This window comes from Emys orbicularis, chromosome 4 (genome assembly GCF_028017835.1).
Source record: "Emys orbicularis isolate rEmyOrb1 chromosome 4, rEmyOrb1.hap1, whole genome shotgun sequence".
In the NCBI taxonomy this organism is placed as follows: domain Eukaryota; kingdom Metazoa; phylum Chordata; order Testudines; family Emydidae; genus Emys; species Emys orbicularis.
The window spans coordinates 138447973-138470946 of NC_088686.1; the positions used below are offsets into that span (position 1 = coordinate 138447973).

The window sequence follows — 22974 nt, forward strand, 5'->3', positions numbered from 1 at the left end:
ACGTAGATGAAGAACAGCATCACGATCAGCAATGCCACGTAGGGCAGGGCCTGTGAGACAAAGGGTCCAGGGCTCATGTGGGAGTGGAGCTGAGAGGGAGCAGCCTATCCCCGCTGTGGATCCCGCCTGCTTTAGGAGTAGGAGTTCTCCGGGCTGGAGCTACCAAGCTCTGGTGCCAGCCAGGGTTCCAGCGGGGCAGCTGGCCGGAGAGTGAGGCTGTCTGCTGCTGGCTGGGGCTGGAAGTTGACACTAAAAACACCCGTTCTCCAGCATTCCTGCTGCTGTCACTCACTCCACAGCCTGCACAGGGAGCTCCCTGCCCCTGCAGCTAGGAAAAGCACTGGGGGGGGGGGGGGGGGCAGGGAGAAAGGGACATGCACAATCTCAGCACAAAGAGGTGCCTACGACTGAGGTGCTGGAGAGCACCCTCAGCGCCCCTCCAGTCCTGGAAGTTCCTGTCCAAGGGAGCTGGCGATCTTACTGATCTGGTCTGGGGAATATGGGGCCAGCTGAGGCTCTGAGACATGCTGACACCAGTATGAATGAGCATCTGGGAAGCCCTTCGTGGCTCCTCCTGAACTCCTAGATGCTTGGGTAACATACATGTCAAGTGCGTGCCAGCTAGTGACCAGTCCATATCGAGGTTAACAGCCTGCTGCTGCTACCGGCTAATGGAGCTCTTGAGCAGTAGAGGCCTGTGCTTTGGGGCTGAAGGTCCCATCTTCAAAGCCAGTTGCCCAGCCACACTGGGGATTGGTCCATACGCACCTGGAAGGACTTGATGAAGGTCCAGAGCAGGGTCCTGACTCCTTCCCCCCGGCTCAACAGCTTCACCAACCTCATCACCCAGAAACGTCGGAAGAAGGTGATGGAGACGCGGGTATTGTCTGCAGAATCCTGCAGGCAAAGCACGCCCCTTAGCTGCTCAGTGGGAACAGAAGCCCCAGGGAGGGGAGGGAGGGAGCAGGCCCAGGAGACCTGCTGAGCTCTTCGGGGCTGCTTGGCCACAGGGAGGAGCCACTGCTGTGCGGAACTGGTGGCATTTCCCCCACTGTTCACCACTACAGCCCAGGGATCTCTCGGATCTGCAGCCCGGCTCAGGGCTCTCCTGCAGTTGGGTGTTATGTGTGTTAGAGTAAGCCCACTCGCTGGGCCGGCTCAGGGGAGCTGCATGCTGTAGTGAGGGTGGAGGAGTGCTACCAAGTCAGTACATTCCAGCGAGGGTGATCCAGAAGAGAGCCTCCCTCCCCCATGCTCAGCTCCACTGGCAAGGGTTACATGATGGAATCCGGTCCCTCCTGCTTCACCTGGGGCTCTGGTTGCCACCACACTGGGCCCGAGAGCCTCCTGGCTGCAGCAGGTCTACGGCAGGGGGCAAAGGGTTTGAGCTGGCTGGGCATGTTTGGTTTGGGGTCATAGAGCGGGGCCGACCAGGGTGGGGTGGGAGGAAGGGAAGGAAGGAATAGGGTAGGTTAGGGTGGGGGAGACCTTCGAAAGACGATATTGCTGCCCTAAGTCCCCGCGAGTCCCTCCCTGTCTGGAGGGAAGTGGGGATCGGAGCCCTCCCGAGGGGGAGGTGCAGCAAAGGAGGCTATCAGGAGAGAAAAGCTCTTGGCAAGAGTGGGAACTCTCCGCTCCGCGACAGGGGCCACAGACACACAACTGACAGCACGACACCCGCTCGAGTAGCCAAACGCTGCTGGGCATGGGACCTGCAGTAATAACACCTCCTAGCTCTTCGTGTCAGCAGATCTCGAAGCAATTCACAGATCCCAGTCTTCGCACCCGCCGGGCGGTAAGGCAGGGCTAGGTTCTGACGGGGATCTGAGGCCCAGCGTGACTTCCCCAGGGAGCCTGGGGCAGGGAATTGAACCTGGACCTTCCGTCTCCTTAGCTAGAGCCCTAACCCCATCTTCCCTGTAGCTCACACGCTGCCTTCCCCACCAGGAGCCCCAGGTGTCTGCGTCGGAGCAAAGGCTCCCAATAACTTTTGGAACAAGCTGAGCAAACACTCCATAGTGCTGATCAGCCAGGATCACAGCTTGTGGGGAAAAGCCCCCGCCACGCCCACGTCAGCGTTGTCTTGTCTCATTGCACCGTCCTGTTCGGTAGCGTTCGCTGGGGAGCAGCCAGGAGCTGCTGTGGCTGGCACACTGACTCACTGGGCGGCGTGGGGCAGACGGGGGAGCAGAGACCTGACCTGCCTGTATGGACAGAGGGGGTGTGCCAGGCACAGGCCATGGGCATGAGATCAGATGATCATAGTACAAGATCCCACTCCCCACAAGGCAGCTGTGGCCTAATGCTCGATGTGGGGAGCCACGAGTCCTGGGTTCTAATCCCGACTCCACCAGCAACTTGCTGGGTGACCTTGGGCAAATCACTGACCCGCTCTGTGCCTCAGTTTCCCCAGCTGCCCAATGGGGATAGTGACATTTGGTCACCAGGCTTTAACACCACAGTGGTGCCAGTGCCAGAGGCAGCAGTCCAGCAAAAACAGCAGGTCATCTCCAGCCGCTCCAGGTTGCCACACTGAAACCCCAGCTGCCCCTCTTGATAGCCATGGGGCTGGCTCGTATGGGGGGAGCTCTGCAAAGGACAGAGTGGGTTTATCCCGAGGGGTTTAGTGAAGTGTCCCAAATTCTGCTCTCCAAAGGACTCCTGGTCTGAAAAATCAGCCTGTTGTGATCCCTGCCCCAGCTCCATCTCGGCCCCAAATCGCATCCCAGCCTCCATCTCTGGCCTCTCCTCACGTTCCAGCGTGCTGCTGTCCACCCAGAGCAGTATCAGCACCAGCAGCAAAAGCCCTTCCAGGTCTCTGGGTACCGCCTTCTGCTTTAAAACACCCCCACTTGTTCCAGCCAAACTGATGGAGTTTGTTTCTATCTGTTCCCCTCCATCTGTCCACCGCCGACTTCCTTCATGACTGCTGGCGCGAGAGCCTTCTCCTCTGCATCGCCGGCTGTCGGAAATTGCCTCCCTGTGCTATTCCGCTTCACTGAGCTTTGATCGCACGTCACATCTCAGCTGGAAAACGTGCTTCTCGCTTGCCTTCTCCTCCCTTCCTTTCTCTCTCTTGCCTTCTCTTTCCCCTTTTCTTTCTGTCTCAATTCATAAACACTGCCTGCCATCTCCCCTAGGGGTGTGTGCAGCCGCTCGAAACACCTGACTCAGTGACGCACCGCCAGCTCCAAAGAACTCGGCACTGCCCCGAGCCCAAAGAAAACTAGCCAGCACCTGGGCAAATGCCTAATAGCCCTGGGCCCCATTGTACCAAAGAGGGGAAGGAAACTGCAGTCAGGGCCCCTGCCCAGCACTAAGGATCCCCAGACTCTTGTCCCCCCGGCATTCAAAGCTGGGGGCTGCCAGGGACTGTCTCAGCTGATCTCGGCTGTTGGGGTGGAGCACGGGGAGAGTGTCTGAGGCGGCTAGGAAAGCGGCTATGTAGAGCTTCACTGTGGGGGGGGGGAGGTGTTAAAGGGCCCACGTGACTTAGGAGCACAGAAAAGTAAAATTAGACAAAACACCCACGCAGATGTCTAGAGACCTTTACCTGAACCAATAGCAATAAAGGGTAAAAAAGGGGGGGTTTGCCCACAATTCTAACAGATACACCACAAATGCGTACATACCTGTCATCCATACGCACATACATACTAGCCTATGGGGTAAGTGTACCCTAACATTTCCGTGGGGGAAGAATGAAATTTGGGCATAAGAGGAAGGATTTCCGACTAATGCCCTATAAAAAGGAGAAGCAGCTCACCATTAGGCAGGCAATCTACCCACCTATCTGCTCCTGTCTACTCTTCATTGCCTCAACTACGTATTGATGCTACCCATCGACCACGGCTATTAACTATTAATAGGCCATATTTCTATTTCTTTTCAAATTGTAAGTTAAATAGGGATTTGAGCTCCCTTATATTTTATTTTAGTACAGCTTAGAGTTAAATTAAAAGAGAGTAAACAGCTCTGCATTAGCTTCCTCTGCCAGAGGTGTGAAAACGGAAATTGCCATAGGCGTGGTATCACATCTCCCAACACCGGGTTATCAAAACAGGGTGTGAGTATTAAATCAACTGTGCAGCTTATAATCTTATATTCATATATCTATATCTATATCTTAAAGAACTGTGATATTTGTAACTCTGTAATTCTAACTGTTTTACCATTTGCTTACTATCTTCATTGATTTTAATAAAAAGGTCTTTATGACTATATCTGTCTCAGTGTAAACTTCCTGTCATACCCCCGAAGTTCCTTTTATAAACTCTGTGAAGCCTGATTCAGGACGAACTTTATCTTCTGATCAAACAACTTGGCGAGCCAAAACCCATACTAATTAATATCCACAATAATAATTAGTAAAATTATTAAACTTATTAATTAATTAAAAATGTATTTAAATAAAATTAAATTAAGTGGATACATTAAATTAACACTACTAACACACCCCAAATCAGGCTACACCCACAGCCCGAACCTTCACCCCCTACACTCAACCCTCTGCCCCAGCCCTAAGCCCCTCATCCCCGGCCCCACCCCAGAGCCCACACTCCCAGCTGGAGCCCGCACACCCCTGCACCCCAACCCTCTGCCCCCTTCCACACTCCGAGCCCCTCAACCCCACCCCCACCACATGAATTTTGTTATGTTCACCAATATGGAGGTGATGTGTCACACGTCACCTCCATATTGGTGCACATAACAAACTTCATTCCGCACATGGGTGGGAAAAATTAGAGGGAACATTGCTTCTGGGACTCCTGACTTTTGTCCATCACCAGGGGATCAATTACCACCGACACCAGCACAGGCTCTGTACCATACACAGCCGAACAGGGACTGAGGGAACCCAGAGCCCAGGGCAATGTCAGGCCAGGAGGGAAACTAACCTTCCGCAGAGAAAGGGAGGTTCGAGAAACGTATCCCTGCAATTGCACCAAATCACATTGTAAGAAGCTGTGCGCATACAGCTGGGGGGAGAGACCTTCTACAAACTAACGTTGCGTTAGATGATACAATGAACAGATAGAGCGACTGTCCTGTCTGTACAACAGCTGGATGGAACCTTAGTTAGATGGTTCTGTCTCTGGTTGAGTTTTGCTGTATTTCATGGACGAAGGATGGATGGATAGAAGAAAAGTGTAATATGGATGGATGGGTCGGGGTGGGATAGGGAGGGGTGGATGGATAGACAGATGGATGGAGATCACATTTCAATGTGAGGTAAGAAGATCTCCTAGAGGTTGGGTGTGTTTGCTCCCAGACCATTGGTGTCTTTAGCTCCTACCCCCGCTCCGCTATGGGAGAGTCACCCTGTGCATTGCAGAGCAGCTCCCTGGATTCACACCATGCAATCCACGCAAACACAGCAGCCGAGTGCAGCAGAGAAACAACTAGAGGAAGAAAAATAAGGAGACCCACTGCAAGCACATGCAGCTGATATTTACAATGCCATTACAGCCTCCGCTTAGGCAGTACAGTCCGCCACTGGAAGCAAGAAACGTCTGTCGAGAGAACAAGAGAGTCAGCAAGAGAAACTGTCAGAGAGGCAGGAAACAAAAGAGAGACAGAGAGAGAAAGAGAAACAGGCGGCTGGGTTCCAGAGAGAGCCAGACAGAGACACAGATCCTTGGAGGGAAGGGAAAGACGGGAAACAGAGAGAGAGAGAGAGAGAGACAGAAAGAAGACAGGGTAGGATGGCCCAAAATCTAACACACAGAACAAGGCAGATCTGAATCCAGGCCCAACCCCTAGGGCAGTTTGAAGGAAATATCAAGCTGGGTAAGACTGGAAGAGAAATGTTCTGACTTGGGAACCTAAAGATAGGCACTAGGGGAAACATCTGCAAAAGTACCAGAGCAACTTAAAGGCCTAAGCCCCCAGTGACGTTCAATGAGACATAGGCCTTGTCTACACTAGAAAGTTGTTCTGCTTGAACTGTTCCGGGGTAGTTAGAGCAATACAACCTGCCTTGGTGTGGACGCAATTATACTGGTGTAGAAGGTGCTTTATACAGGGATAGCTATTCCCATATGGGAACGGGAATACAAGTACATAGCAGCTTTATATTGGCATTGTTATAGCTACATATTGGTCAAAAATTCATGCCTGTTGCCAACATACACAACAGTTACATTTTCAAGTGCAGAGCAGGTCTTACGCTCCCAGGTGTCTGAGCCACTTTTGAAATGAGACTTCAGCTCCTAAGTCACTTCGGGTTCATCTTCACTATCAAGTTAATGCAGGCTCTTTCTCGGGTGTTGCCCTGACCCCAGCTCGCGTCCACACACAAAACCCTCTCACCCAAGTGTGCTGAATTCGTTAATTCCTAGAGAGTAGCTATTCCTAGAGCCCTGCGCGGATACAAAATTTGTATCCACATTCGATCCGCAAAAATGGTCCGCGGATAGAAAGCAATTCTCCCCTATGCCCAGAATACAGCTACAAGCACCACTTACAGCGTCACACCAGGCCTAAGTGGTGTCTAGCCCTTGTTCTGGCCCTGTGTGCAGGAGTGAATTTCACTCATAAGGCCTTACCCACCGTGCAGTGATGTCAACGAGTGTATTGACTTAGTGGGCTTTGGATCACGGTCACAAGGCATGATCCAGCAACAGTGCTTAACTTTAAGTCCCATTGGGACCACTTGCATGTGCTTCAATGTTTTGCTGGATCGGGACCTGAGTGACTCAGGAAAGGGCTTCAAATAGCAAGGCCTTCTCCTCCCCATCTTGCACGAGTCAGTGAACAGCCGTACACAGAAACAGGAGAGAGAAAGGAAGCAGAGAGAAAGCAAGAGAGGATAGACATAGCAAACCAGCGTTAACATTTTTCTGGGAGAAAACAACTGCCAGGGACGGCTTTGTTACTGGTGAACCCGTCCCAGTGGCGCCGCTGGGACCCAGTTGGCAGAGTTTTGTGAGGGTACTGTTTCCCTAAACCACGGTGCTCCCGGGGTCTGTGCGCTTGGGCAGGAAGCAGCATTCCAGAGCCAGAGGCAGTGCTAGCCCATTGGGCTAAGCAGGAACATTTTGAGGGGCCCCCACACAGCACATACTGAAAAAGCCAGTAGGGAGCCCCCATCAGCTGCTCGGGGCCCTAAGCAATCGCTCAGTCTCCAGAGCAGACAAGGCTACAGACTCCAGGTGAGACAGGTGCAAACACATACCCTGATGGGCAATGACCACTTGCAATGACCCAGAAACCCCAGCTGCCAACGGCGGGCAGAGAGGAGTACTTACCGGGTGGGGTTGATGCTCTCCAGCTACATGCCCGGCTTCACTAAGCCTAGTTCCCCCTAACCAAAACCTCCAGCACGGTCCCTAGAACTCTGGGTCCCTTAGCTCCTGGTGGCCAGGCAGGGTCTCCCCTTACCCCTGGAGCTTTGACAGTGGCCATGAGGGGGGCTGTCAAGGTGCGTGCCTGGGAGCGATGTCAAGGGGGAAATGAGGGGTGGGGGGATCGTGGGGTGGCCGAGTGAACCCTCTGGAAGGAGACCAAAAAACCAGCCCCGAGGTCTCTTGTTGGAGGAGGGGATGTGGGGTGATTTGGGCAGCGTGCCCAACCCGTTAGTGTTTCTCGATACCCACTGAATGCCAAGCTCTTTCCAGTGGGAAGCCAGAGCTCCAGTGGATCCCTTCCCAAGCAACAATGGGATCTGGAGCCCAGGTGCCCTCATGTCTGAGAACTGCTGGGAAGGACACAGCAGCCCAGAACGTGTTTCAAGGCCCCCCGGGCAGACAGAGAGCACTCCGTGGGCACAGAGCCGCTCGATGGCAACTCGGCGCTTGGGGAAAGAGGCTGGTAGCTGCTGCTCTGCCTGGAACTCCTGACAGCAGCTGGCAACTGCCCAAATGAGCAGGCAATTTGGGGACCTCTGCAAGCTCCCTAAGGGGTTTGTCCTTTGTGCTGGCTGGGAATGGTGAAAAAGCAGAGGGGCTGACACAGTGCCGGTCACTAAAGCTGGGGTGGCAGTCCTGCTTAGGAGGGCTTTTGGTTGCTGTTAGCTGGTGGTGACATGGGAATGGAGCCAATGACCCAATACCTGGTGCGGGGGCGGCTCTGAGGAGTCCTGCTCTCTGGAGTTCGGCAGCTCGCTCAGCCAGTGCAGTTGCCCCAGGAGAACGGAGCCAGCCAGAGGGCTCCTCTGGGCTGTAGGGATGGCAATCCACCATGCAGGACTGGTGTGCATTGGGGCTGGGAAGCTGTGCCCGAGAACAGGAGAGGATGACATTTCATCTCCTCCGGGCCGGATCTCCTTGCCGATGGTTCGCTCTCAGATGCAGGGGAACGGATCAATGCTACTCTGGGACAGCACAAAGAGCGGGGACTCTCTGCAGTGACAACTGGATGGGCTTTTTTATTAGCGAGGATGTGCTAACCCCACTGGAGTGCTCACTTCAGAAGCTACTTCTCCGACTACAGCTGGGTCGATTGTACGCACCGCACACCCGATGTGTGTATGGAGCCGGTTTCCATGCCACGTGCTAGCAACGAGGTACACAGCTCCCAGCAATGCACCGTGCACGCCTCTCTGACAATGCTTCTGTATGCAGGCTGCTCAGTACATACACACTGCAGCGTACACGTGTGGTATCATGTAGACGGTATATACCGAATATACTCCGGTGTATATTGGATATACAGGCACACATATACAGAGTAGGCACCGGGTATATGTGGCAATCGTCATACACACTGACACACTCCAAGCACATGCAGCAGATTGAAACGGTGCCTGACCCTCACAGAGCGCAGGGCAGAAACTTCTTATAGGGACCATGAGGCAAGGGGAACCCTTTCAGCCATCTCTATGGTGATCTCAGGCCAATGAGCTGATTACTAGCCATCTGGGCATGAGTTTAAAGAACACGGGCAGGGCACGGCATGGGTGCAGCCTCTGGGGAGTACTGGCATATGTCACTGCGGAGTCAGCTTGAGGTTCTGGTTCTGTCCCAGGACAAGGGCAGTTTCCACAGGGTACCTCTCCAGGCAGATTCAGGAGGAGGGGTGGGGCGAGGGCCACTGAGGCTAGGGGGGGTCCACCATGGCTGTGTAATGGCTGAGGAGAGATCCCGTCAGCGCTGTCTCTTAAACAGCAAGGAGAAGGTTAACCCGTGTGCCCATGCCCCTGCCCCATTCTCCTTCTGCCCGGCCCAGGTTGCTCTGCCAGCCGGACCGGTGTCCCACGCAGTCCTGCAGGAACCCGGGCCTCCCATGTGACAGTGGGACGCTGGCAGCCTGCCAAGGCTGTCACTGCCATGACATCACTGTCCTGCCCGTGCTCTCGGACACGTTCCCTCTGCCCATCGCGGCACTTACATCGATCTCGCTCAGGATGACGTCAATGATGCTACCGATGATGATGAGGAAATCAAAGATGTTCCAGGGGTCGCTGAAATAGCCCTGAGATTGGAGAGAGTAATGAGGTGGGAATGACTGGGGGGGCCGAACAGGGGGAAAGGAAAGGAAGAAGCTGAGGGTCAGACAGGGGGGTTATAAACTCCCTGCGGAGGAGACCTGCCGTTCCTGAGCGCAGCGCGCTTTCTCCCTTGCAAACCGCTGCCCCGCTCACCGCGCCAGAGGGAGGGTCTCCGTTCGCCCACACAGAACACAGCCAGCATGGCCAGCCTGCCCCCCATGCCTCGAGATGGAGAGAGCACTGCAGAGCTTGGATTTAGATTTCCTTCCATGTCTACTCTTATCCGCTGGCACCCAGCACCCACTGAGCTCTTGGGGTCAGACCTTCCCAGCTGATTGGTGCCGATGCTTATTCTGGGAGAGTCCTCGGCACGCCAGGGAACGAACGCTCCTAGCCCCCAACAGGCCCAGCAACAGTGTGATTGTCCATCAAGGGAGCTCGAGTCAGGGCTGGGATGGCGGGGAAGACACGGCTCGCAAGTACAGGGGAGGTGTGTGGCCAAGGAGCTGCACTGGGAAACATTCCCTGCAGTGCACCTGCCCCGGCCCACATCACTGTGTATGGGTCGCAAGCAGCGGCTCTTGCGGCATGCCCCACGCTGGCTGCCTGGGGCTACAGGCGTATAGGGAAGGCAGGGGGAGGCTGGAGGAGGCTGTTCTTGTACTAGGTAAGTGCCCGGTGGGCATGGATCTGTTTGAACCAAGTGGCAGCAAGACAACCTGTGATTATCCCTTACGCTCAGAGGGATGACCTGGAGGGGGCTTGGTTCCCAGAGGACCATCCACATTTGGGGTTCTCTACCCCCGAGGGCTGGCATTGGTGGGGTTCAGGGAAAAGCGACCATTGGATGCCAAGGCAGCCCATGGAGCAGCGGCTCACGTGGCTGAATCGCTCGTGAGGTCGGGCAGGGGAGGGATTCCCCTCCGGGCACATCGACAGGGACCACGGAGGTGATGGCCGTCTCTCAGTGGCATTGGGGACAGGCCTGCGGGGCGGGGCGGGGGGCTCTGCCTCGCCTCTCACGTGGCTCAGTGGCTGTGGTGGGGGGAGGTTCAGGGGCTCTCCCAGGGCCGCTCACACGCAAGCCTGGTTTGATGGGGGGTCCGGAGAGCTCCAGGGAGGACCACTAGCCTCCCACCCCCATTGGAGAGACACCCAGGACAGTGAGAGCAGCGGAGTGGGGGTGGGGGTGTTGGGCGAACAGGTAGCTGGAGGAAGGGCTCCCCCTTGTGGCCTGGATTGGCCCTGCTCTTCCCCTCAGGAGCTGCCAGGTCAGCCTGCAGCCCTTGCCCAGGTGACTTCAGTGGCACTGTCCACATGAGTGACTGGGCGTGGGCAGGTCTCTCCGGGGCCCCAGGCTCCGAGGGGATTGTGTTCCCGGGACGCCGCATGGGGAGAAAATGCCATGCCCACTGCTTGGGGTGAGCCCCTGCCCTCCTCCAGATTCACACCCCCTGGGCCCCCTTCCGGACTCGCACCTGCCAGTCAGGAATCGGGGTCTGCAGCGGAGCCAGTCTCCAGGCAACCCAACGAGCACAGCTGGCCTGCAGCAGGCTGCCTGTGGATACCGCGCTTGAGGGGTGGGGAGAGCCAGCAGACAAGCTCTTAAGCCCAGCAGCGGCAGTAGCAGCAGTCCAGTGGCTACTCAAAGCATTTGTCCATGGCTGGGACAGCTCCTGCCTTGTCTCAGCTCAGGTAACTCGGTTCTGACCCTGGGCTCTGACTCCTGCTCCAACCACTGGGCACGGCTGCCCACATCCTGGTCACGTTATGCACCCCCCCAGCACCCCTCTCCAGACTCATGCCCCCCAGACTTTCACCCCACACTCACCTTGGCTTTGAAGGCCATGAGCTTGAGGAACATCTCCAGGGTGAAGAGGATGGTGAAGGCCACGTTCAAGTTGTCCGAGAGGTGGTTCATCTCAGCTGACTGGTTGTAGTGCTGGGGAGCCAGGAAGAGGCACAGGTTAGCCCACTGGGCTATGGGGAGCAGGTATGAGGCTGGGCTCTCAGATTCTGGGCCAGATGTGAGAGTCTGAGACCAACATACAAAGCTAGAGCTCTGGCGGGGTTGGAATGTGAGCAGAAGTTGTGATGCTTTCCCCCATTCCACACACAGCTCTGCCAATAGTCCTGCCACCTAGCCCCCTCCCTGTTCCAGCCCTGGGTCCTGCCCCACAGCTCTGTAGATGTTCCTGACTCCTGATCCGCAGCCCGGGGCATCTCCACACTCACACACAGCTGTGCCACCGTCCCTCCCTCCTCACCTATAGCACCCGCGGCTTTTACATAGGAGGGGCCTCCCTGGAGCAGTGATGCTGAACTGCCTGAAGTATTCCAAGCCAAGATCCAAACCCAGATATCCAGGGGCACCCGACCAGTGGGCCAGCCTGAGTCTCACTTTGATGGCTTGCTAGTCTGCTATCAAGAGCAGGGTGGTCTCGGACACCCCACCCCCAGGTCCCATGGACAGTGATCAAAGGTTGCCACCCAACAGCGAGGTCGTTAGCTTTGCTCCCTCCTCACCTGCATGCCCAGGCAGATGGTGTTCAGCATGATCAGGAAGAACATGAGGTACTCGAAGTAGTAGGAGGTCACCACATACCAGGTCTGGTACTGATAGGGGTTCTTGGGGATGTAGCGTCTCAGAGGGCGGGCTTTCAGCGCGTACTGGACACACTGGCGCTGAGGCAACAGGAGGAAAAAGGTCAAGCGTTGACGCCCGTGGAGCAGAGGTGGCACCGTGGGCAATTATGAAACACTCCCAGCTATAAAACCTCCAGCTCCGCTCCCTGCCCCTCTCCCCTGCAGAGCCAGGCCAGACCCGATTTCTCACTGCGCAGGAAATCCTGTGATTTTGAACATTTTTTTCCCTGTTCTGAAAACATAAAAATTAGAAAGTTCCCATGAAACAAAAGTTGTGTTTGGAGCCGATCTAAATGTTTTGCTCTGAGAAAACGGGAATGTTTCCCGCCGCCTTCGACCTTCGTCAGCTTAAATCTGTGGTTTGGTTCGAAATGAAAAATCAAACCAACCCCCCCCCAAACATTCCATTCAGAAAATGGCTGAATGGCTGACGCTAGCAAAACGCTTCATTGCGGGAGGGGGTTCCAAATGATATTTCATCAGAAGGGAACGTTTTCAACAGCATCAGCATTTTCCACAGGAGAATTGTTGTGATGAAACATTTCTGCCCCTCTCTGACTCCAGGCTGCCCTGGTGCACGGTTACCAGCAATCGCTTGGGCGTTCTGCTCTCGGCCCCTTCTGGCCCAGGTCGCCTGGGTTAACTCCCTCTGTTCTTGCACATTGGGCACGAGACTCATAACAACCCCAGGTGCTCAGGATCTGAGATCCACCCATCCATCTGTGAAGCTGGACCACAAGTCCATAGGGCCATTTGTGATCACAGAAAAACTTGACCCGGTAACCTTTTGATTGCAGCTGCCAGAATCCCTCAAGGTCCACCCCTTGTTCCACATCTCCTTCCTGAAACCTTTCACCGAGAATCCCTTCCCACCCCATGCTACTCCTCCCCCTCTGCCAATAACTGGGCTGGGCCAAGAGGAACGCATGGGCCAGCGGATTCGGGACTCCCGCCAAGTCCGGGGGCGACTCCAATAGCTGAGTGATGGGGAGGGATGCGGCCCAGAAGAGCATTTGTGGGAATCCCTGGAACACGTCCATGCCCTGGACCTCCTGCAGGCTCCCCAAGAAACCCAGCCCAAGGGCTCCAGGGAGGCAACCCTAAAAGAAGCGGGGTGCTGTCAGGTATCAGACCAGCTAGGCCCAGCCGCTGGCCTAGTCCCTGACTAACTTCGCTGCAAAGCAATCAGTGAGCCTATCTGCACTACCTTGGAACTGACAGAGAGGTCACAGCCCCTGACGGTTCTAAGCCCGGCCCCCACCGCAGATCAGCAGCTGCTTACCGGGTACCTTGCCTGCAGCATCACTTGCCCTTGTTCCAGTCCCTGCTCCCTTCCAGCTTCAAATTTCTGGCTTCGATCCCCAGCTCTGCCCATGGCTTACCACACCTTCGGCTCTGGCATTTGGCTTCTGACCCTCGGCTCATTCCTGGACTTTGCCCTCCCTGGACCCAGTTCTAACCAGTTATTAGTCTGAGTGGGAAGCCGGAGCCCCTTGCACTCCCAGGCAGGAATGGGCCATATAGGGCCATATTCTAGCTTTCCTTGGGCGGGGGAGAGGGCACGGGGGCAGTATGAATCCTGCATGACAGTCGTGGCGGGGACTAGCACCACTGGGAATGCCGGAGGTCCCTCATGGGGTGTGGCTGGGGCCCAGCTGCGAGGCCAGTGTGCAACGGTGGGAGCATTTTCTGCACCTTCTTAAAGGGAGCAGCAGGTCCCACTCCCGAGGGGGCTCCCCAGCCCACCGCCACCCCTTGTTGGCAGGCCACCGCCAGTCACTGACCTGTAGGGTGACCAGATCTCAAGAGTAAAATATCAGGACACATGGGGGGGCACACCGGAGGCATGGGGGAGGGGAGTGCACAACCCTAGGAAGCTGCGAGGGGGGTGCATGGCCCCAGCTCCGGCCCCCTCTGCAAGCCGCGGGTCGGGGACACATGGCTCCGGTTCCGGCCCCCTCTGCAAGCCGCAGGTCAGGGACGCACGGCCTTGCTCTGGCCCCCGCCGCAAGAGGGGGTCACAGGGCTGGTGCAGGGGGTTGGGGCGCAGGAAGGGGGTTCGGGGTGCTGACTCCGGGAGAGAATTTGGGTGCGGGAGGGGGCTCAGGGCTGGGGCAGAGGTGCGGGCTCCGGGCGGCGCTTACATCAGGCAGCTCCCCAGAAGTGGCAACATCTCCCTCTGGCTTCTAGGCAGAGGGGCGGTTAGGTGGCTCTGTGCACTGCCTCGCCCACAGGTGCCGCCACAGCATCTCCCATTGGCCGCGGTCCCCAGCCAATGGGAGCTGCGGAGCCGGTGCTCATGGCGGGGCAGTGCGCAGAGCCCCCCTGGCCGTCCCTGCACCTAGGACCCAGAGGGAGATTTTACCACTAGCCATCTGGGTAGGGAGCCTACCAGCTCTGCACCAACCGGAGGCCTGGCAGCCCTACAATATTGGGACAAATGGGGTGAGGAGCCCCCTCGGGAGTGGGACCTGCTGCTCCCTTTAAGAAGGTGCAGAAAATGCTCCCACCGTTGCACACTGGCCTCGCAGCTGGGCCCGAGCCACACCACATGAAGGACCTCCGGCATTCCCAGTGGTGCTAGTTCCCGCCACGACTGTCATGCAGGATTCATGTCCATCATACATCGGTCGGGACACAGGACAGAGAGTTAAATATCGGGAAAGTCTGGTCACCCTACTGACTTGGGGCAGGCCCCCACTGCAGCTCAAAGGGTCGATACTGTGCTGCTCCCACATAGCCAATACGCTAGTGTGGTGGGGCGGCTGCCCCACACAGGGAGGAAGGATTAAAGCAGGCCAGAGGGAGCCTGCGCAGAACCCTCCCATTAGAGAGGCGAGCCAATCAGGAGGCTTGTTGCAGCGGCCAATCAGGGCCAGCAGAAGCCATATATAAAGGGCTGCTCAACAGAGCAAAAGGCAGTCTCTCCCTGGCCTGCTAGGGAGAAGGACTGGGTGCCTAGGAGCACCGTGGCTAGAGCAGAGCAGAGCAGAGCAGTGCTGGGCAGGGTAGCAGAGCAGAAGGAGCTTCTGGCTGACCGCTGCCAGACTGAGGCCCCGGAGGAAGGGCAGACAACATGCTAGGGCTGCCCCCCACTTGCCCTGAGGGAAGTGGCCCACACAGACTGCAGTTTGCCCCTGGAGCAAGGGACTAGACTGGTGACTGCAGCAGGCCACTGAGGCGAGTGGCTGGACTATAGACTGCCAGTCCCCCCGAAAGGGGTGGGAGACAGCGGAGAGAAGAGGACGCCGGGGAGCAACGCGGGTCACAGAGTGTTGGAGACAGCAAAGCGGGAGTAACGGCGAGCGAGACACCACCGGAGGAGGCCGCCCTGTGGAAGGATTTGAGCTAATTCCAGAACGGCCAGCAGGAGGCGCCATGGTGGTGAGTCTCGCTCCGTCACAACTAGTTAGTGTAGGGTTACCATACGTCCAGGTTTCCTCGGACATGTCCGGCTTTTCGCTCTTTAAATAGCCGTCCGGGGGGGATTTCTAATAATCTAAAAATGTCCGGGATTTCCCCCGGTCGGCTATTTAAAGAGTGAAAAGCGGCTGACAGGGCGGCCGAGCGCCGCTCGCATTGGGGCCTCGGCAGTCAAAGCCCCTTCCCAGCTCCCCACATCCCCTGCAGCCTTAGCACGCCGCCCGGCGACGCAGTGGCCAGAGCCCCTCCCCCGCTTCCCCCCTCCTCCATAGCCTCAGCACGCCGCTCGGGCGGGGCGGAGCCAGACACCTGCTCTAAGCCGAGCGGCACGGTAAGGGGGCCGGGGAGTTGGAGAAGGGGGGCAGTCAGGGGGAGGGCTGGATGGGTCGGGGGTTCTGGGGGGGCTGTCAGGGGGGCAGGGGTGTGGAGAGGGGTTAGAACAGTCAGGGACAGGGAGCAGGGGGGGTTAGATGGGTTGGGGGTTCTGGGGGGGCTGTCAGGGGGGCAGGGGTGTGGAGAGGGGTCAAGGCAGCCAGGGAGCAGAGGGGGTTGGATGGGTCGGGAGTTCTGGGGTTCCTGTCAGGGGGCGGGGAGCAGTTGGATAGGGCATGGGAGTCCCAGGGGTCTGTCTGGGGGCGGGGGTGTGAATATGGGGTGGGGATGTGGATATGGGTCTGGGCAGTCAGGGGACAGGTAGGGTCCTAGGGGGGCAGTTAGGGTGGGGGGTTCTCAGGAGGGGGCAGTCAGGGGACAAGGACCGGGGGGGGGGGTTGGGAGTTCTGAGGGGGGCAGTCAGGGGGTGGGAAGTGGGTTGGAGTGGATGGGGGCAGGGCGGGGCTAGAGCGGGACTCCCCCCCCCCCCCCCCCCCAGTGTCCTCTTTTTTGATTGTGGAAATATGGTAACCCTAAATTAGTGGTCTGTGCAGCCTGGCTTATGGGAACCATCCTGGGCTCCCAGTGTGGTGGCCAAGCCTGGATGTGTCGGTGAAGGTGTCAGAGAGCAGACAGAGAGAGGCACAGAAGAACAGGGGGTCTCGTCTTTCAACTCTGCAGCTTGGACACACCCTCGTGCCTGGGCTCCCGGCCTCTCCTGCCTGGGGTCCCCTGCACCTTGGTCTTGCCTAGTTCACACCCAGCTAGGGCACCCCGGCTCTCGTCCGGCTGGCACTCATCCCGCACGCTTAGCCACGTCCAGACCCTGGCACCTAGCTCTGGTACAACTGGCTCCTCGCACCCAGAGCCTGGGCATCCCTGGAACCGGGAGTTACCCATGTCATGGGGGCTGGGGTGGGAGGAGACTGGGGGGTCGGAGGGAGGTCTCTGCAGGGTGGGGGAGGTTCCATGGGGGGGATTCCACGGGGAGTACCTGATTCTTGTCCAGCTCGCAGTTCTTGTATTCGCTCTCGCCCTGCTCCTGGAAGGTGATGATGACAAAGCCGACGAAGATGTTCATCATGAAGAAGGCGATGAGGATGATGTAGATGATGAAGAAGGTGGCGATCTCCACCCGGTAGTTGTAGATGGGGCCCATGTCCTCGGTGTGGGTGTCAATGGCCTTGTACAGCAGCCTGGGGGGGTGGCGAGTAGAGAGCATGCAGTTTACCAGGCTGCATGGGGGGGCGGCTCAGTCCAGCTGAGCTAAGGCAGAGAGGTCAGGACATCCCAGACAGCTGCTTCCCCTTTGACTGCACTGGCACCTCTGTGCCCCTGATCGGGGGTGGGGGGGTCTGACCCCTCTCTCCATCTTCGGGAGAAGTCCCCTCACATGGCATTCCCCAGCCAGGCAGCAGCGTCAGTGGGGTGCTGGGATCTCCCCCCATGCAGCCGGACCCAGTGCCCGGCCCCCATGCTGCGTGCTCCCCCCGGCGGACTCACTGCGGCCAGCCCTCGAAGGTGGAGATGGTGAAGAGCGACATCATGGCTGAGAGGACGTTGTCGAAGTGGAAATCGTTGTGCACCCACTCGCGCGGGTACAGCTCTTGCATGCGTGTGTCTCTTCACCCCCTCCCGCAAGGCTCCCCTGCAAGCAGACTGGGGACAGGAAGAGGACGAGTGGGAGCGGGAGCTCAAGTGGAGTGCGGGCAGGACCACAGCCGGGCTGCCCACCCTTTTGGCAGCGGTGGGCTCCAAAGGCGGCAGGCCGTCTGTTTGGGGAGGCTTGGCTAAGCCTCTGGCCTCTTATACCCACCACCCATGCCTGGGGGCTGCCATCTTCTGCTCCTGCTTTTAATGATGAGTGAAGAAGGCCTGAAAGAGCTTTTCCAGGTCGTTCCATAAAACACAAGACAGTCCCAGGCTTAGGGTTGCCAACTTTCTACTCACACAAAACTGAACAGCCCTGCCCTGCCTCCCAGGCCCCGCTCCCCGCTCACTCCCTCTGTCACTTGCTCTCCCCACCCTTACTCACTCCCTCATTTCCACCAGGCTGGGGCAGGGGGTTGGGATGCGTGAGGGGGTGAGGGCTCCGGCTGGGGATGCGGGTTCTGGGGTGGGGCCAAAAATGAGGGGTTTGAGGTATAGGAGGGGCTCCGGGCTGGGGGATGGAGCCGAGGGGTTCGGAGTATGGGAGGGGGTTCCGGGCTGAGGCAGGGGACTGGGGGGTGGGAGGGGGTACGGGCTCTGGGCTGGGGGTGTGTGTTCCGGAGTGGGGCCAGAAATGAGGGGTTCAGGGTGCGTGAGAGGGCTCCGGGCTGGGGCAGGGGGTTGGGGGGTGGAGGTACAGACTCTGGGGTGGGGCTGGGGATGAGGGGTTTGGGGTGTGGGAGGGTGCTCCGAGCCAAGGGCGTGAGGGGGATCAGGGCTGGGGTAGGGGGTTGGGGCGTGGGAGGGGGTCAGGGGTGCAGGTTCTGGGCGGCGGTTACCTCAAGCAGCTCCCGGAAGCAGTGGCTTGTCCTCCCTCTGGCTCCTATGCGGAGGCGCTGCCAGGTGGCTCTGCGCGCTGCCCTGTCCGCAGGCACCCCCCCTGCAGCTTCCATTGGCTGTAGTTTCTGGCCAATGGGAGCTGCAGAGCTGGCACTTGGGGCGGGGACAGCGTACGGAGCCCCCTGGCTGCCCCTACACATAGGAGCCAAAGGGGGGACATGCTCCTGCTTCCAGAAGCCGCGGCTGACTTATCCCTGCTGTGCCGCTGACCGGACTTTTAATGGCCTGGTCAGTGGTGCTGACCGGAGCCACCAGGGTCCCTTTTCGACCAGGCGTTCCGGTCAAAACCCGGACACCTGGCCACCCTGCTAGTGCCTTAACCGTTGGCCTGGCCTTCCTCTGGCTTACGAGCCCAACTCCTCCTTGGTCCTGGCCATTCAACACTCCCCTCGGCTCTCTGCCCCCTAGAGCAAACTGCCCTGTGCTGCAGGCTTTGCTCTGCATAGAGACCCACGCCTGGGCTCCTCTGCTCAGCAGACTCCCGGGAACAGGCTGTGAGCACAAGAGACCAGGACTGGTTCCTCACCTTCCCCACCAGTCCCACCTCAGGCAATGACACCCCCAGTCACTGCGCTCTGGCTGCGATGTACATGCAGTGACGACAGGGGGCGCCTACCTGCATTCCTCTTCTGTCATCTTGGCCGGATCTGTACAGCTGCTAAACTTCCCCTAGGTTTAAGCAGAGAGCAGAAGAATCAGGGATTGTACTGTGAACTGCAGGGGGCCTGACTGATAGACCTGGGGAGCAAGGACAAGGGCGGCTGCTGGCAACTGCAGTACATCCTGACATGACCCCACGGCTTGGCCCTGACCCAGGGGGCAGCGTCTCCACAGCCCATTCCAGCCTGAAAGGGGGCTGGTTAGTGCCGGCCGTGAGCGTCTGGGCCCTACCCCAGCTGGGCCTTTCCTTAGAGGTGGTTAGAGCCCAGCCAGATGTGCCAGCCCTCAACTCTCCCTGCGCAGTCAGCAGCACCAACAACCCCTAGGAGCCCTGCAGGGCCCGAAGGCCAGACCACTGCTGCAGCAACCCATAGCACTTCTAGCCAAAGAGTCACGTCAACCTCATCCATTCGCACAACAGCGCAAGCGCAGACCTGCCTGCAGTGCCACGGGTGGTCAGGAGGAAACACCTGTGATCCTGCAACACGGTGGGGAGCTGGAGCGGGCGGGGGAAACCGAGTCACAGGTGGGGAAGGGACTGGCCCAAGGCTACCTGGCTGGTCAGCACGAAAGCTGTGAAGAGACCCCCAAATTGGCTGACTCCCACTGGGCCATGGGGCTGCCTTGCTTGGGCACAGATTATGCATACACTGCCCTGTTCTGCTTGCAGCGTGCTGGTACCCCAAGGGGATGGCCGGGGATGGTCCTCGGCCTCCCTCTGAATTTCTGACATGGGAGAATCCCCTCTCTTAAAAGAAACGAAGGGGAGCCACTTCCTGGCACTTCCCTGAGCTCAGCTCCACCCCAGCTCTCCCCAGGACAGGGAGGGTTGGGGGATACCAGCACTGGGTTCTGGCCGGGAGGGGCTCTCACCTTGAAGAGCTGCACCCCGATGCAGGCGAACATGAACTGCAGCAGGGTGGTAACAATCACAATGTTGCCGATGGTCTTGATGGCCACGAACACGCACTGGACTACGTGCTAGAGAGAGAGAGAGGCCAATGCAGAGATGGGCCAGGCCTGCAGCACCACGACCTGCTGTGGGTATCGGCCGTGCCCGTGTGCAGGGGAAGGGGCCATCCCAGACACGGACGGGGGACACAGCACCACACCGGTGTGCCGGGGACGCGGCCGTCCCAGACACGGATGAGGGACCCAGCACCACACCAGGGGAAGCGGCCATCCCAGACACGGACGGGGGACCCGGCACCACACTGGTGTGCAGGGGAAACGGCTGTTCCAGATGCAGCCAGGGGACCTAGTACAAAACCAGTGGGTTGCCTCCCAGCTGCCCACAGACACCTAACAAAACACCCGGGTGAGAGTGAAATCAGGTGGCCTGAGCCCTGGGACGTGCAGTCCTGGGATCCTGCTCAGATGGCCCATGATCTGGCAGGCCCTGGATTCCTGTGGCAGATCTGAGGGGGGCCGTGTCCACCCCCTATGGAGGGCCCTTGTCCCCGCCTTGCTCTCACCTTCAGCCCCTTCGCTCTGTTAATGGCCCGCAGTGGCCACAGGACTCTCAGCACCCTCAGGATTTTCACCACGGAGATGGCGCTGGACCTGGGGAGGGCGGGGGGAGACGGGGTGACTCAGCCAGCTTGGGGTCTGGCCAGACAAATCAGCTCCTCACACGCCGTCAGGAGCCAAACCGGCCTGCAGCGATGCATCGGGGGAGAGCCAACACCTGTGCCCCTCCAACATGGGCAGGGGAGCTGTACCTGCCAGGGACAGGAGGGGACAGACTGGGGGGACAGACAGGGGAGGACGGGGCATGCTGGAGGGGGCAGGCTGGGGGACATGCTTGGAGGGCAGGCCGGGGGTTGCAGAGCAGCAGGGGCAGGAGGGGGCAGGCTGGGGGGCAGGCTGGCGGTGTGCTGCAGGGGACAGGCTGGGGGGTGTGGAGTGGCAGGGGCAGGAGGGGGTAGTCTGTGGGGCATGCTTGGGGGGCAGGCCGGGAGGTACAGAGCAGGAAGGGGCATGCTGGGGGGGCCGGCTGGCGGTGTGCTGCAGGGGGCAGGCTGGGGGGTGCGGAGCGGGAGGGGGCGCGCTGGGGGGCAGGCTGGCGGTGTGCTGCAGGGGGCAGGCCGGGGGGTGCAGAGCGGCAGGGGCAGGAGGACAGGCCGGGAGCATGCTCTGGCGGGGCCAGGCTGTCATGTGTTCTAGGAGGGAATTGCAATCCAGTTTGACAGAGCTCCCCAAGGGCAGCACTTCCAGGCGCTTCCCACCATTCCTGTAAGGGGCAGGCGGCTGCACAGTACATCAGTAGCAGAGTTGGGCCTAGCCCCCAGGATCGCTGACATCCCTGTCCTGAGCCCTAGCCCCTAGGCCACATTCCCACCCACTGTGAGGAACAGAACCCAGGAGTCCTGAAGGAACTTGGGGGAGGAGGAAGGCAATTCCAGATTGAAGTGGGTGCCTGCCCACAAAATCCTTGTGTATCCAATTCATGGCATAGCCTCTCCTCCCCATTCTCAGGGGTTGTTTATTTCCTTACTCCCAACAGCGTGGCTGGATGACTTAGTGGCACTGAATAGTGTATGAATGCTAATGCAAGGGGAATCAACCAACTCACATGCTTCTTGGCACAGGCTGATTGTCACAGGGATCAGGAGGGAATTACTCCCCACCCTTCATCTACAGCCCTGCATCTGCCCAGGTGCATCCTTACCATCTGCAGCATCAGTTACTGGTCATTGCTGGAGGTGAGATACTAGGCTAGACAGACCAATGGCCTATCCCATCCTACGTCTCTATTGCCAACGTAGATGACAGCACAGCAGATGGCCCTATCCTCTGCTGAACAGGCAGACCTGTTGCTACAACGGGTGCTTACTCAATTCCCATGGAGATGAGGGAGACAGCAACCACCAGCAGATCCAGGATGTTGAAGTAGTTCCGGCAGAAAGACCCCTTGTGAAGGAATGCACCGTATGCGGTCATCTGAAGGGGAGCAGAGGGGAGTTAATGGGAACGGGGCAGATCACCTCTGATCCTCTTTCTTTTTAGTGACTGCTGCTCATGAAAGAAGCCAGATTGGAGCCCTGGACACTTAAGTCCTCTCTAGATCCACAGAATAGGCACAGTAAAGGAAGCTTATCATGTACCACCGAGCCAGCGAGCCTCAGCCCCACCCCACAGGAGTCTCTCCAGGGAGTTCATTCTCCACAGCCCGTTCTTGGCCCAGCTGCCAATTGTGACGGTGCTTTTCTCACGCAGACACCTGTGGCCTAGGAACTGGGCTGACAGCCACTAAACAAATGCTTCCCTGGGCGCCCAACCGGCCACAGTAGAGCACGGCCCGCAGGGCCTTCTCTGACTGCTCCGTCTAGGGCAGGACTCAGGAGCGGAGCTGGTCAAAACTCGGCATTTCTGTTTCGGGGGAAATTTCGACACATCATCATTTGGTTTTGGTCCCGATTGGAACAAAAAAACTATTTTCAAAATATCGCATGAAATGGAAGTTTTGAAAAATGTTGGTTCTGGAACACTGAAATTTTGTTTTGTTTTATTTTCTTTTATTTTCTTTCTTTTTATTGTTTGTTTAATATTTTTATTTTTCTATTATTTAATGACATGCCTGTGGCATACACTACTACTACTGGTGTCGTAAAATGACATAATCGTTTAATTATTCTATTGATTTTATTTTAAATATTTAATAACGGGTGCTTCAGTCTAGCAGAGAAAGGCATAATATAGTCCCATGGCTGGAAGTTGAAACTAGACAAATTCAGACTGGAAAGAAGGTGTAAATTGTTTACAGTGAAGGTAATTAATCATTGGAGCAATTTACCCAGGGACGTGGTGGAGACTCCACCACTGACAATTTTTAAATCAAGAGGGGATGTTTTTCTAAAGGCATTCTCTAGGTTCTATGGTCTGTGTCACAT

The 22974-nt window shown here is 57.6% G+C and overlaps 1 pseudogene; it reads right to left on the reverse strand.

The window, feature by feature from the left end:
- The window catches only part of LOC135877886 (voltage-dependent L-type calcium channel subunit alpha-1S-like), a 74483-nt pseudogene that overhangs the window by 30336 nt on the left and 21173 nt on the right, over positions 1-22974 (reverse strand).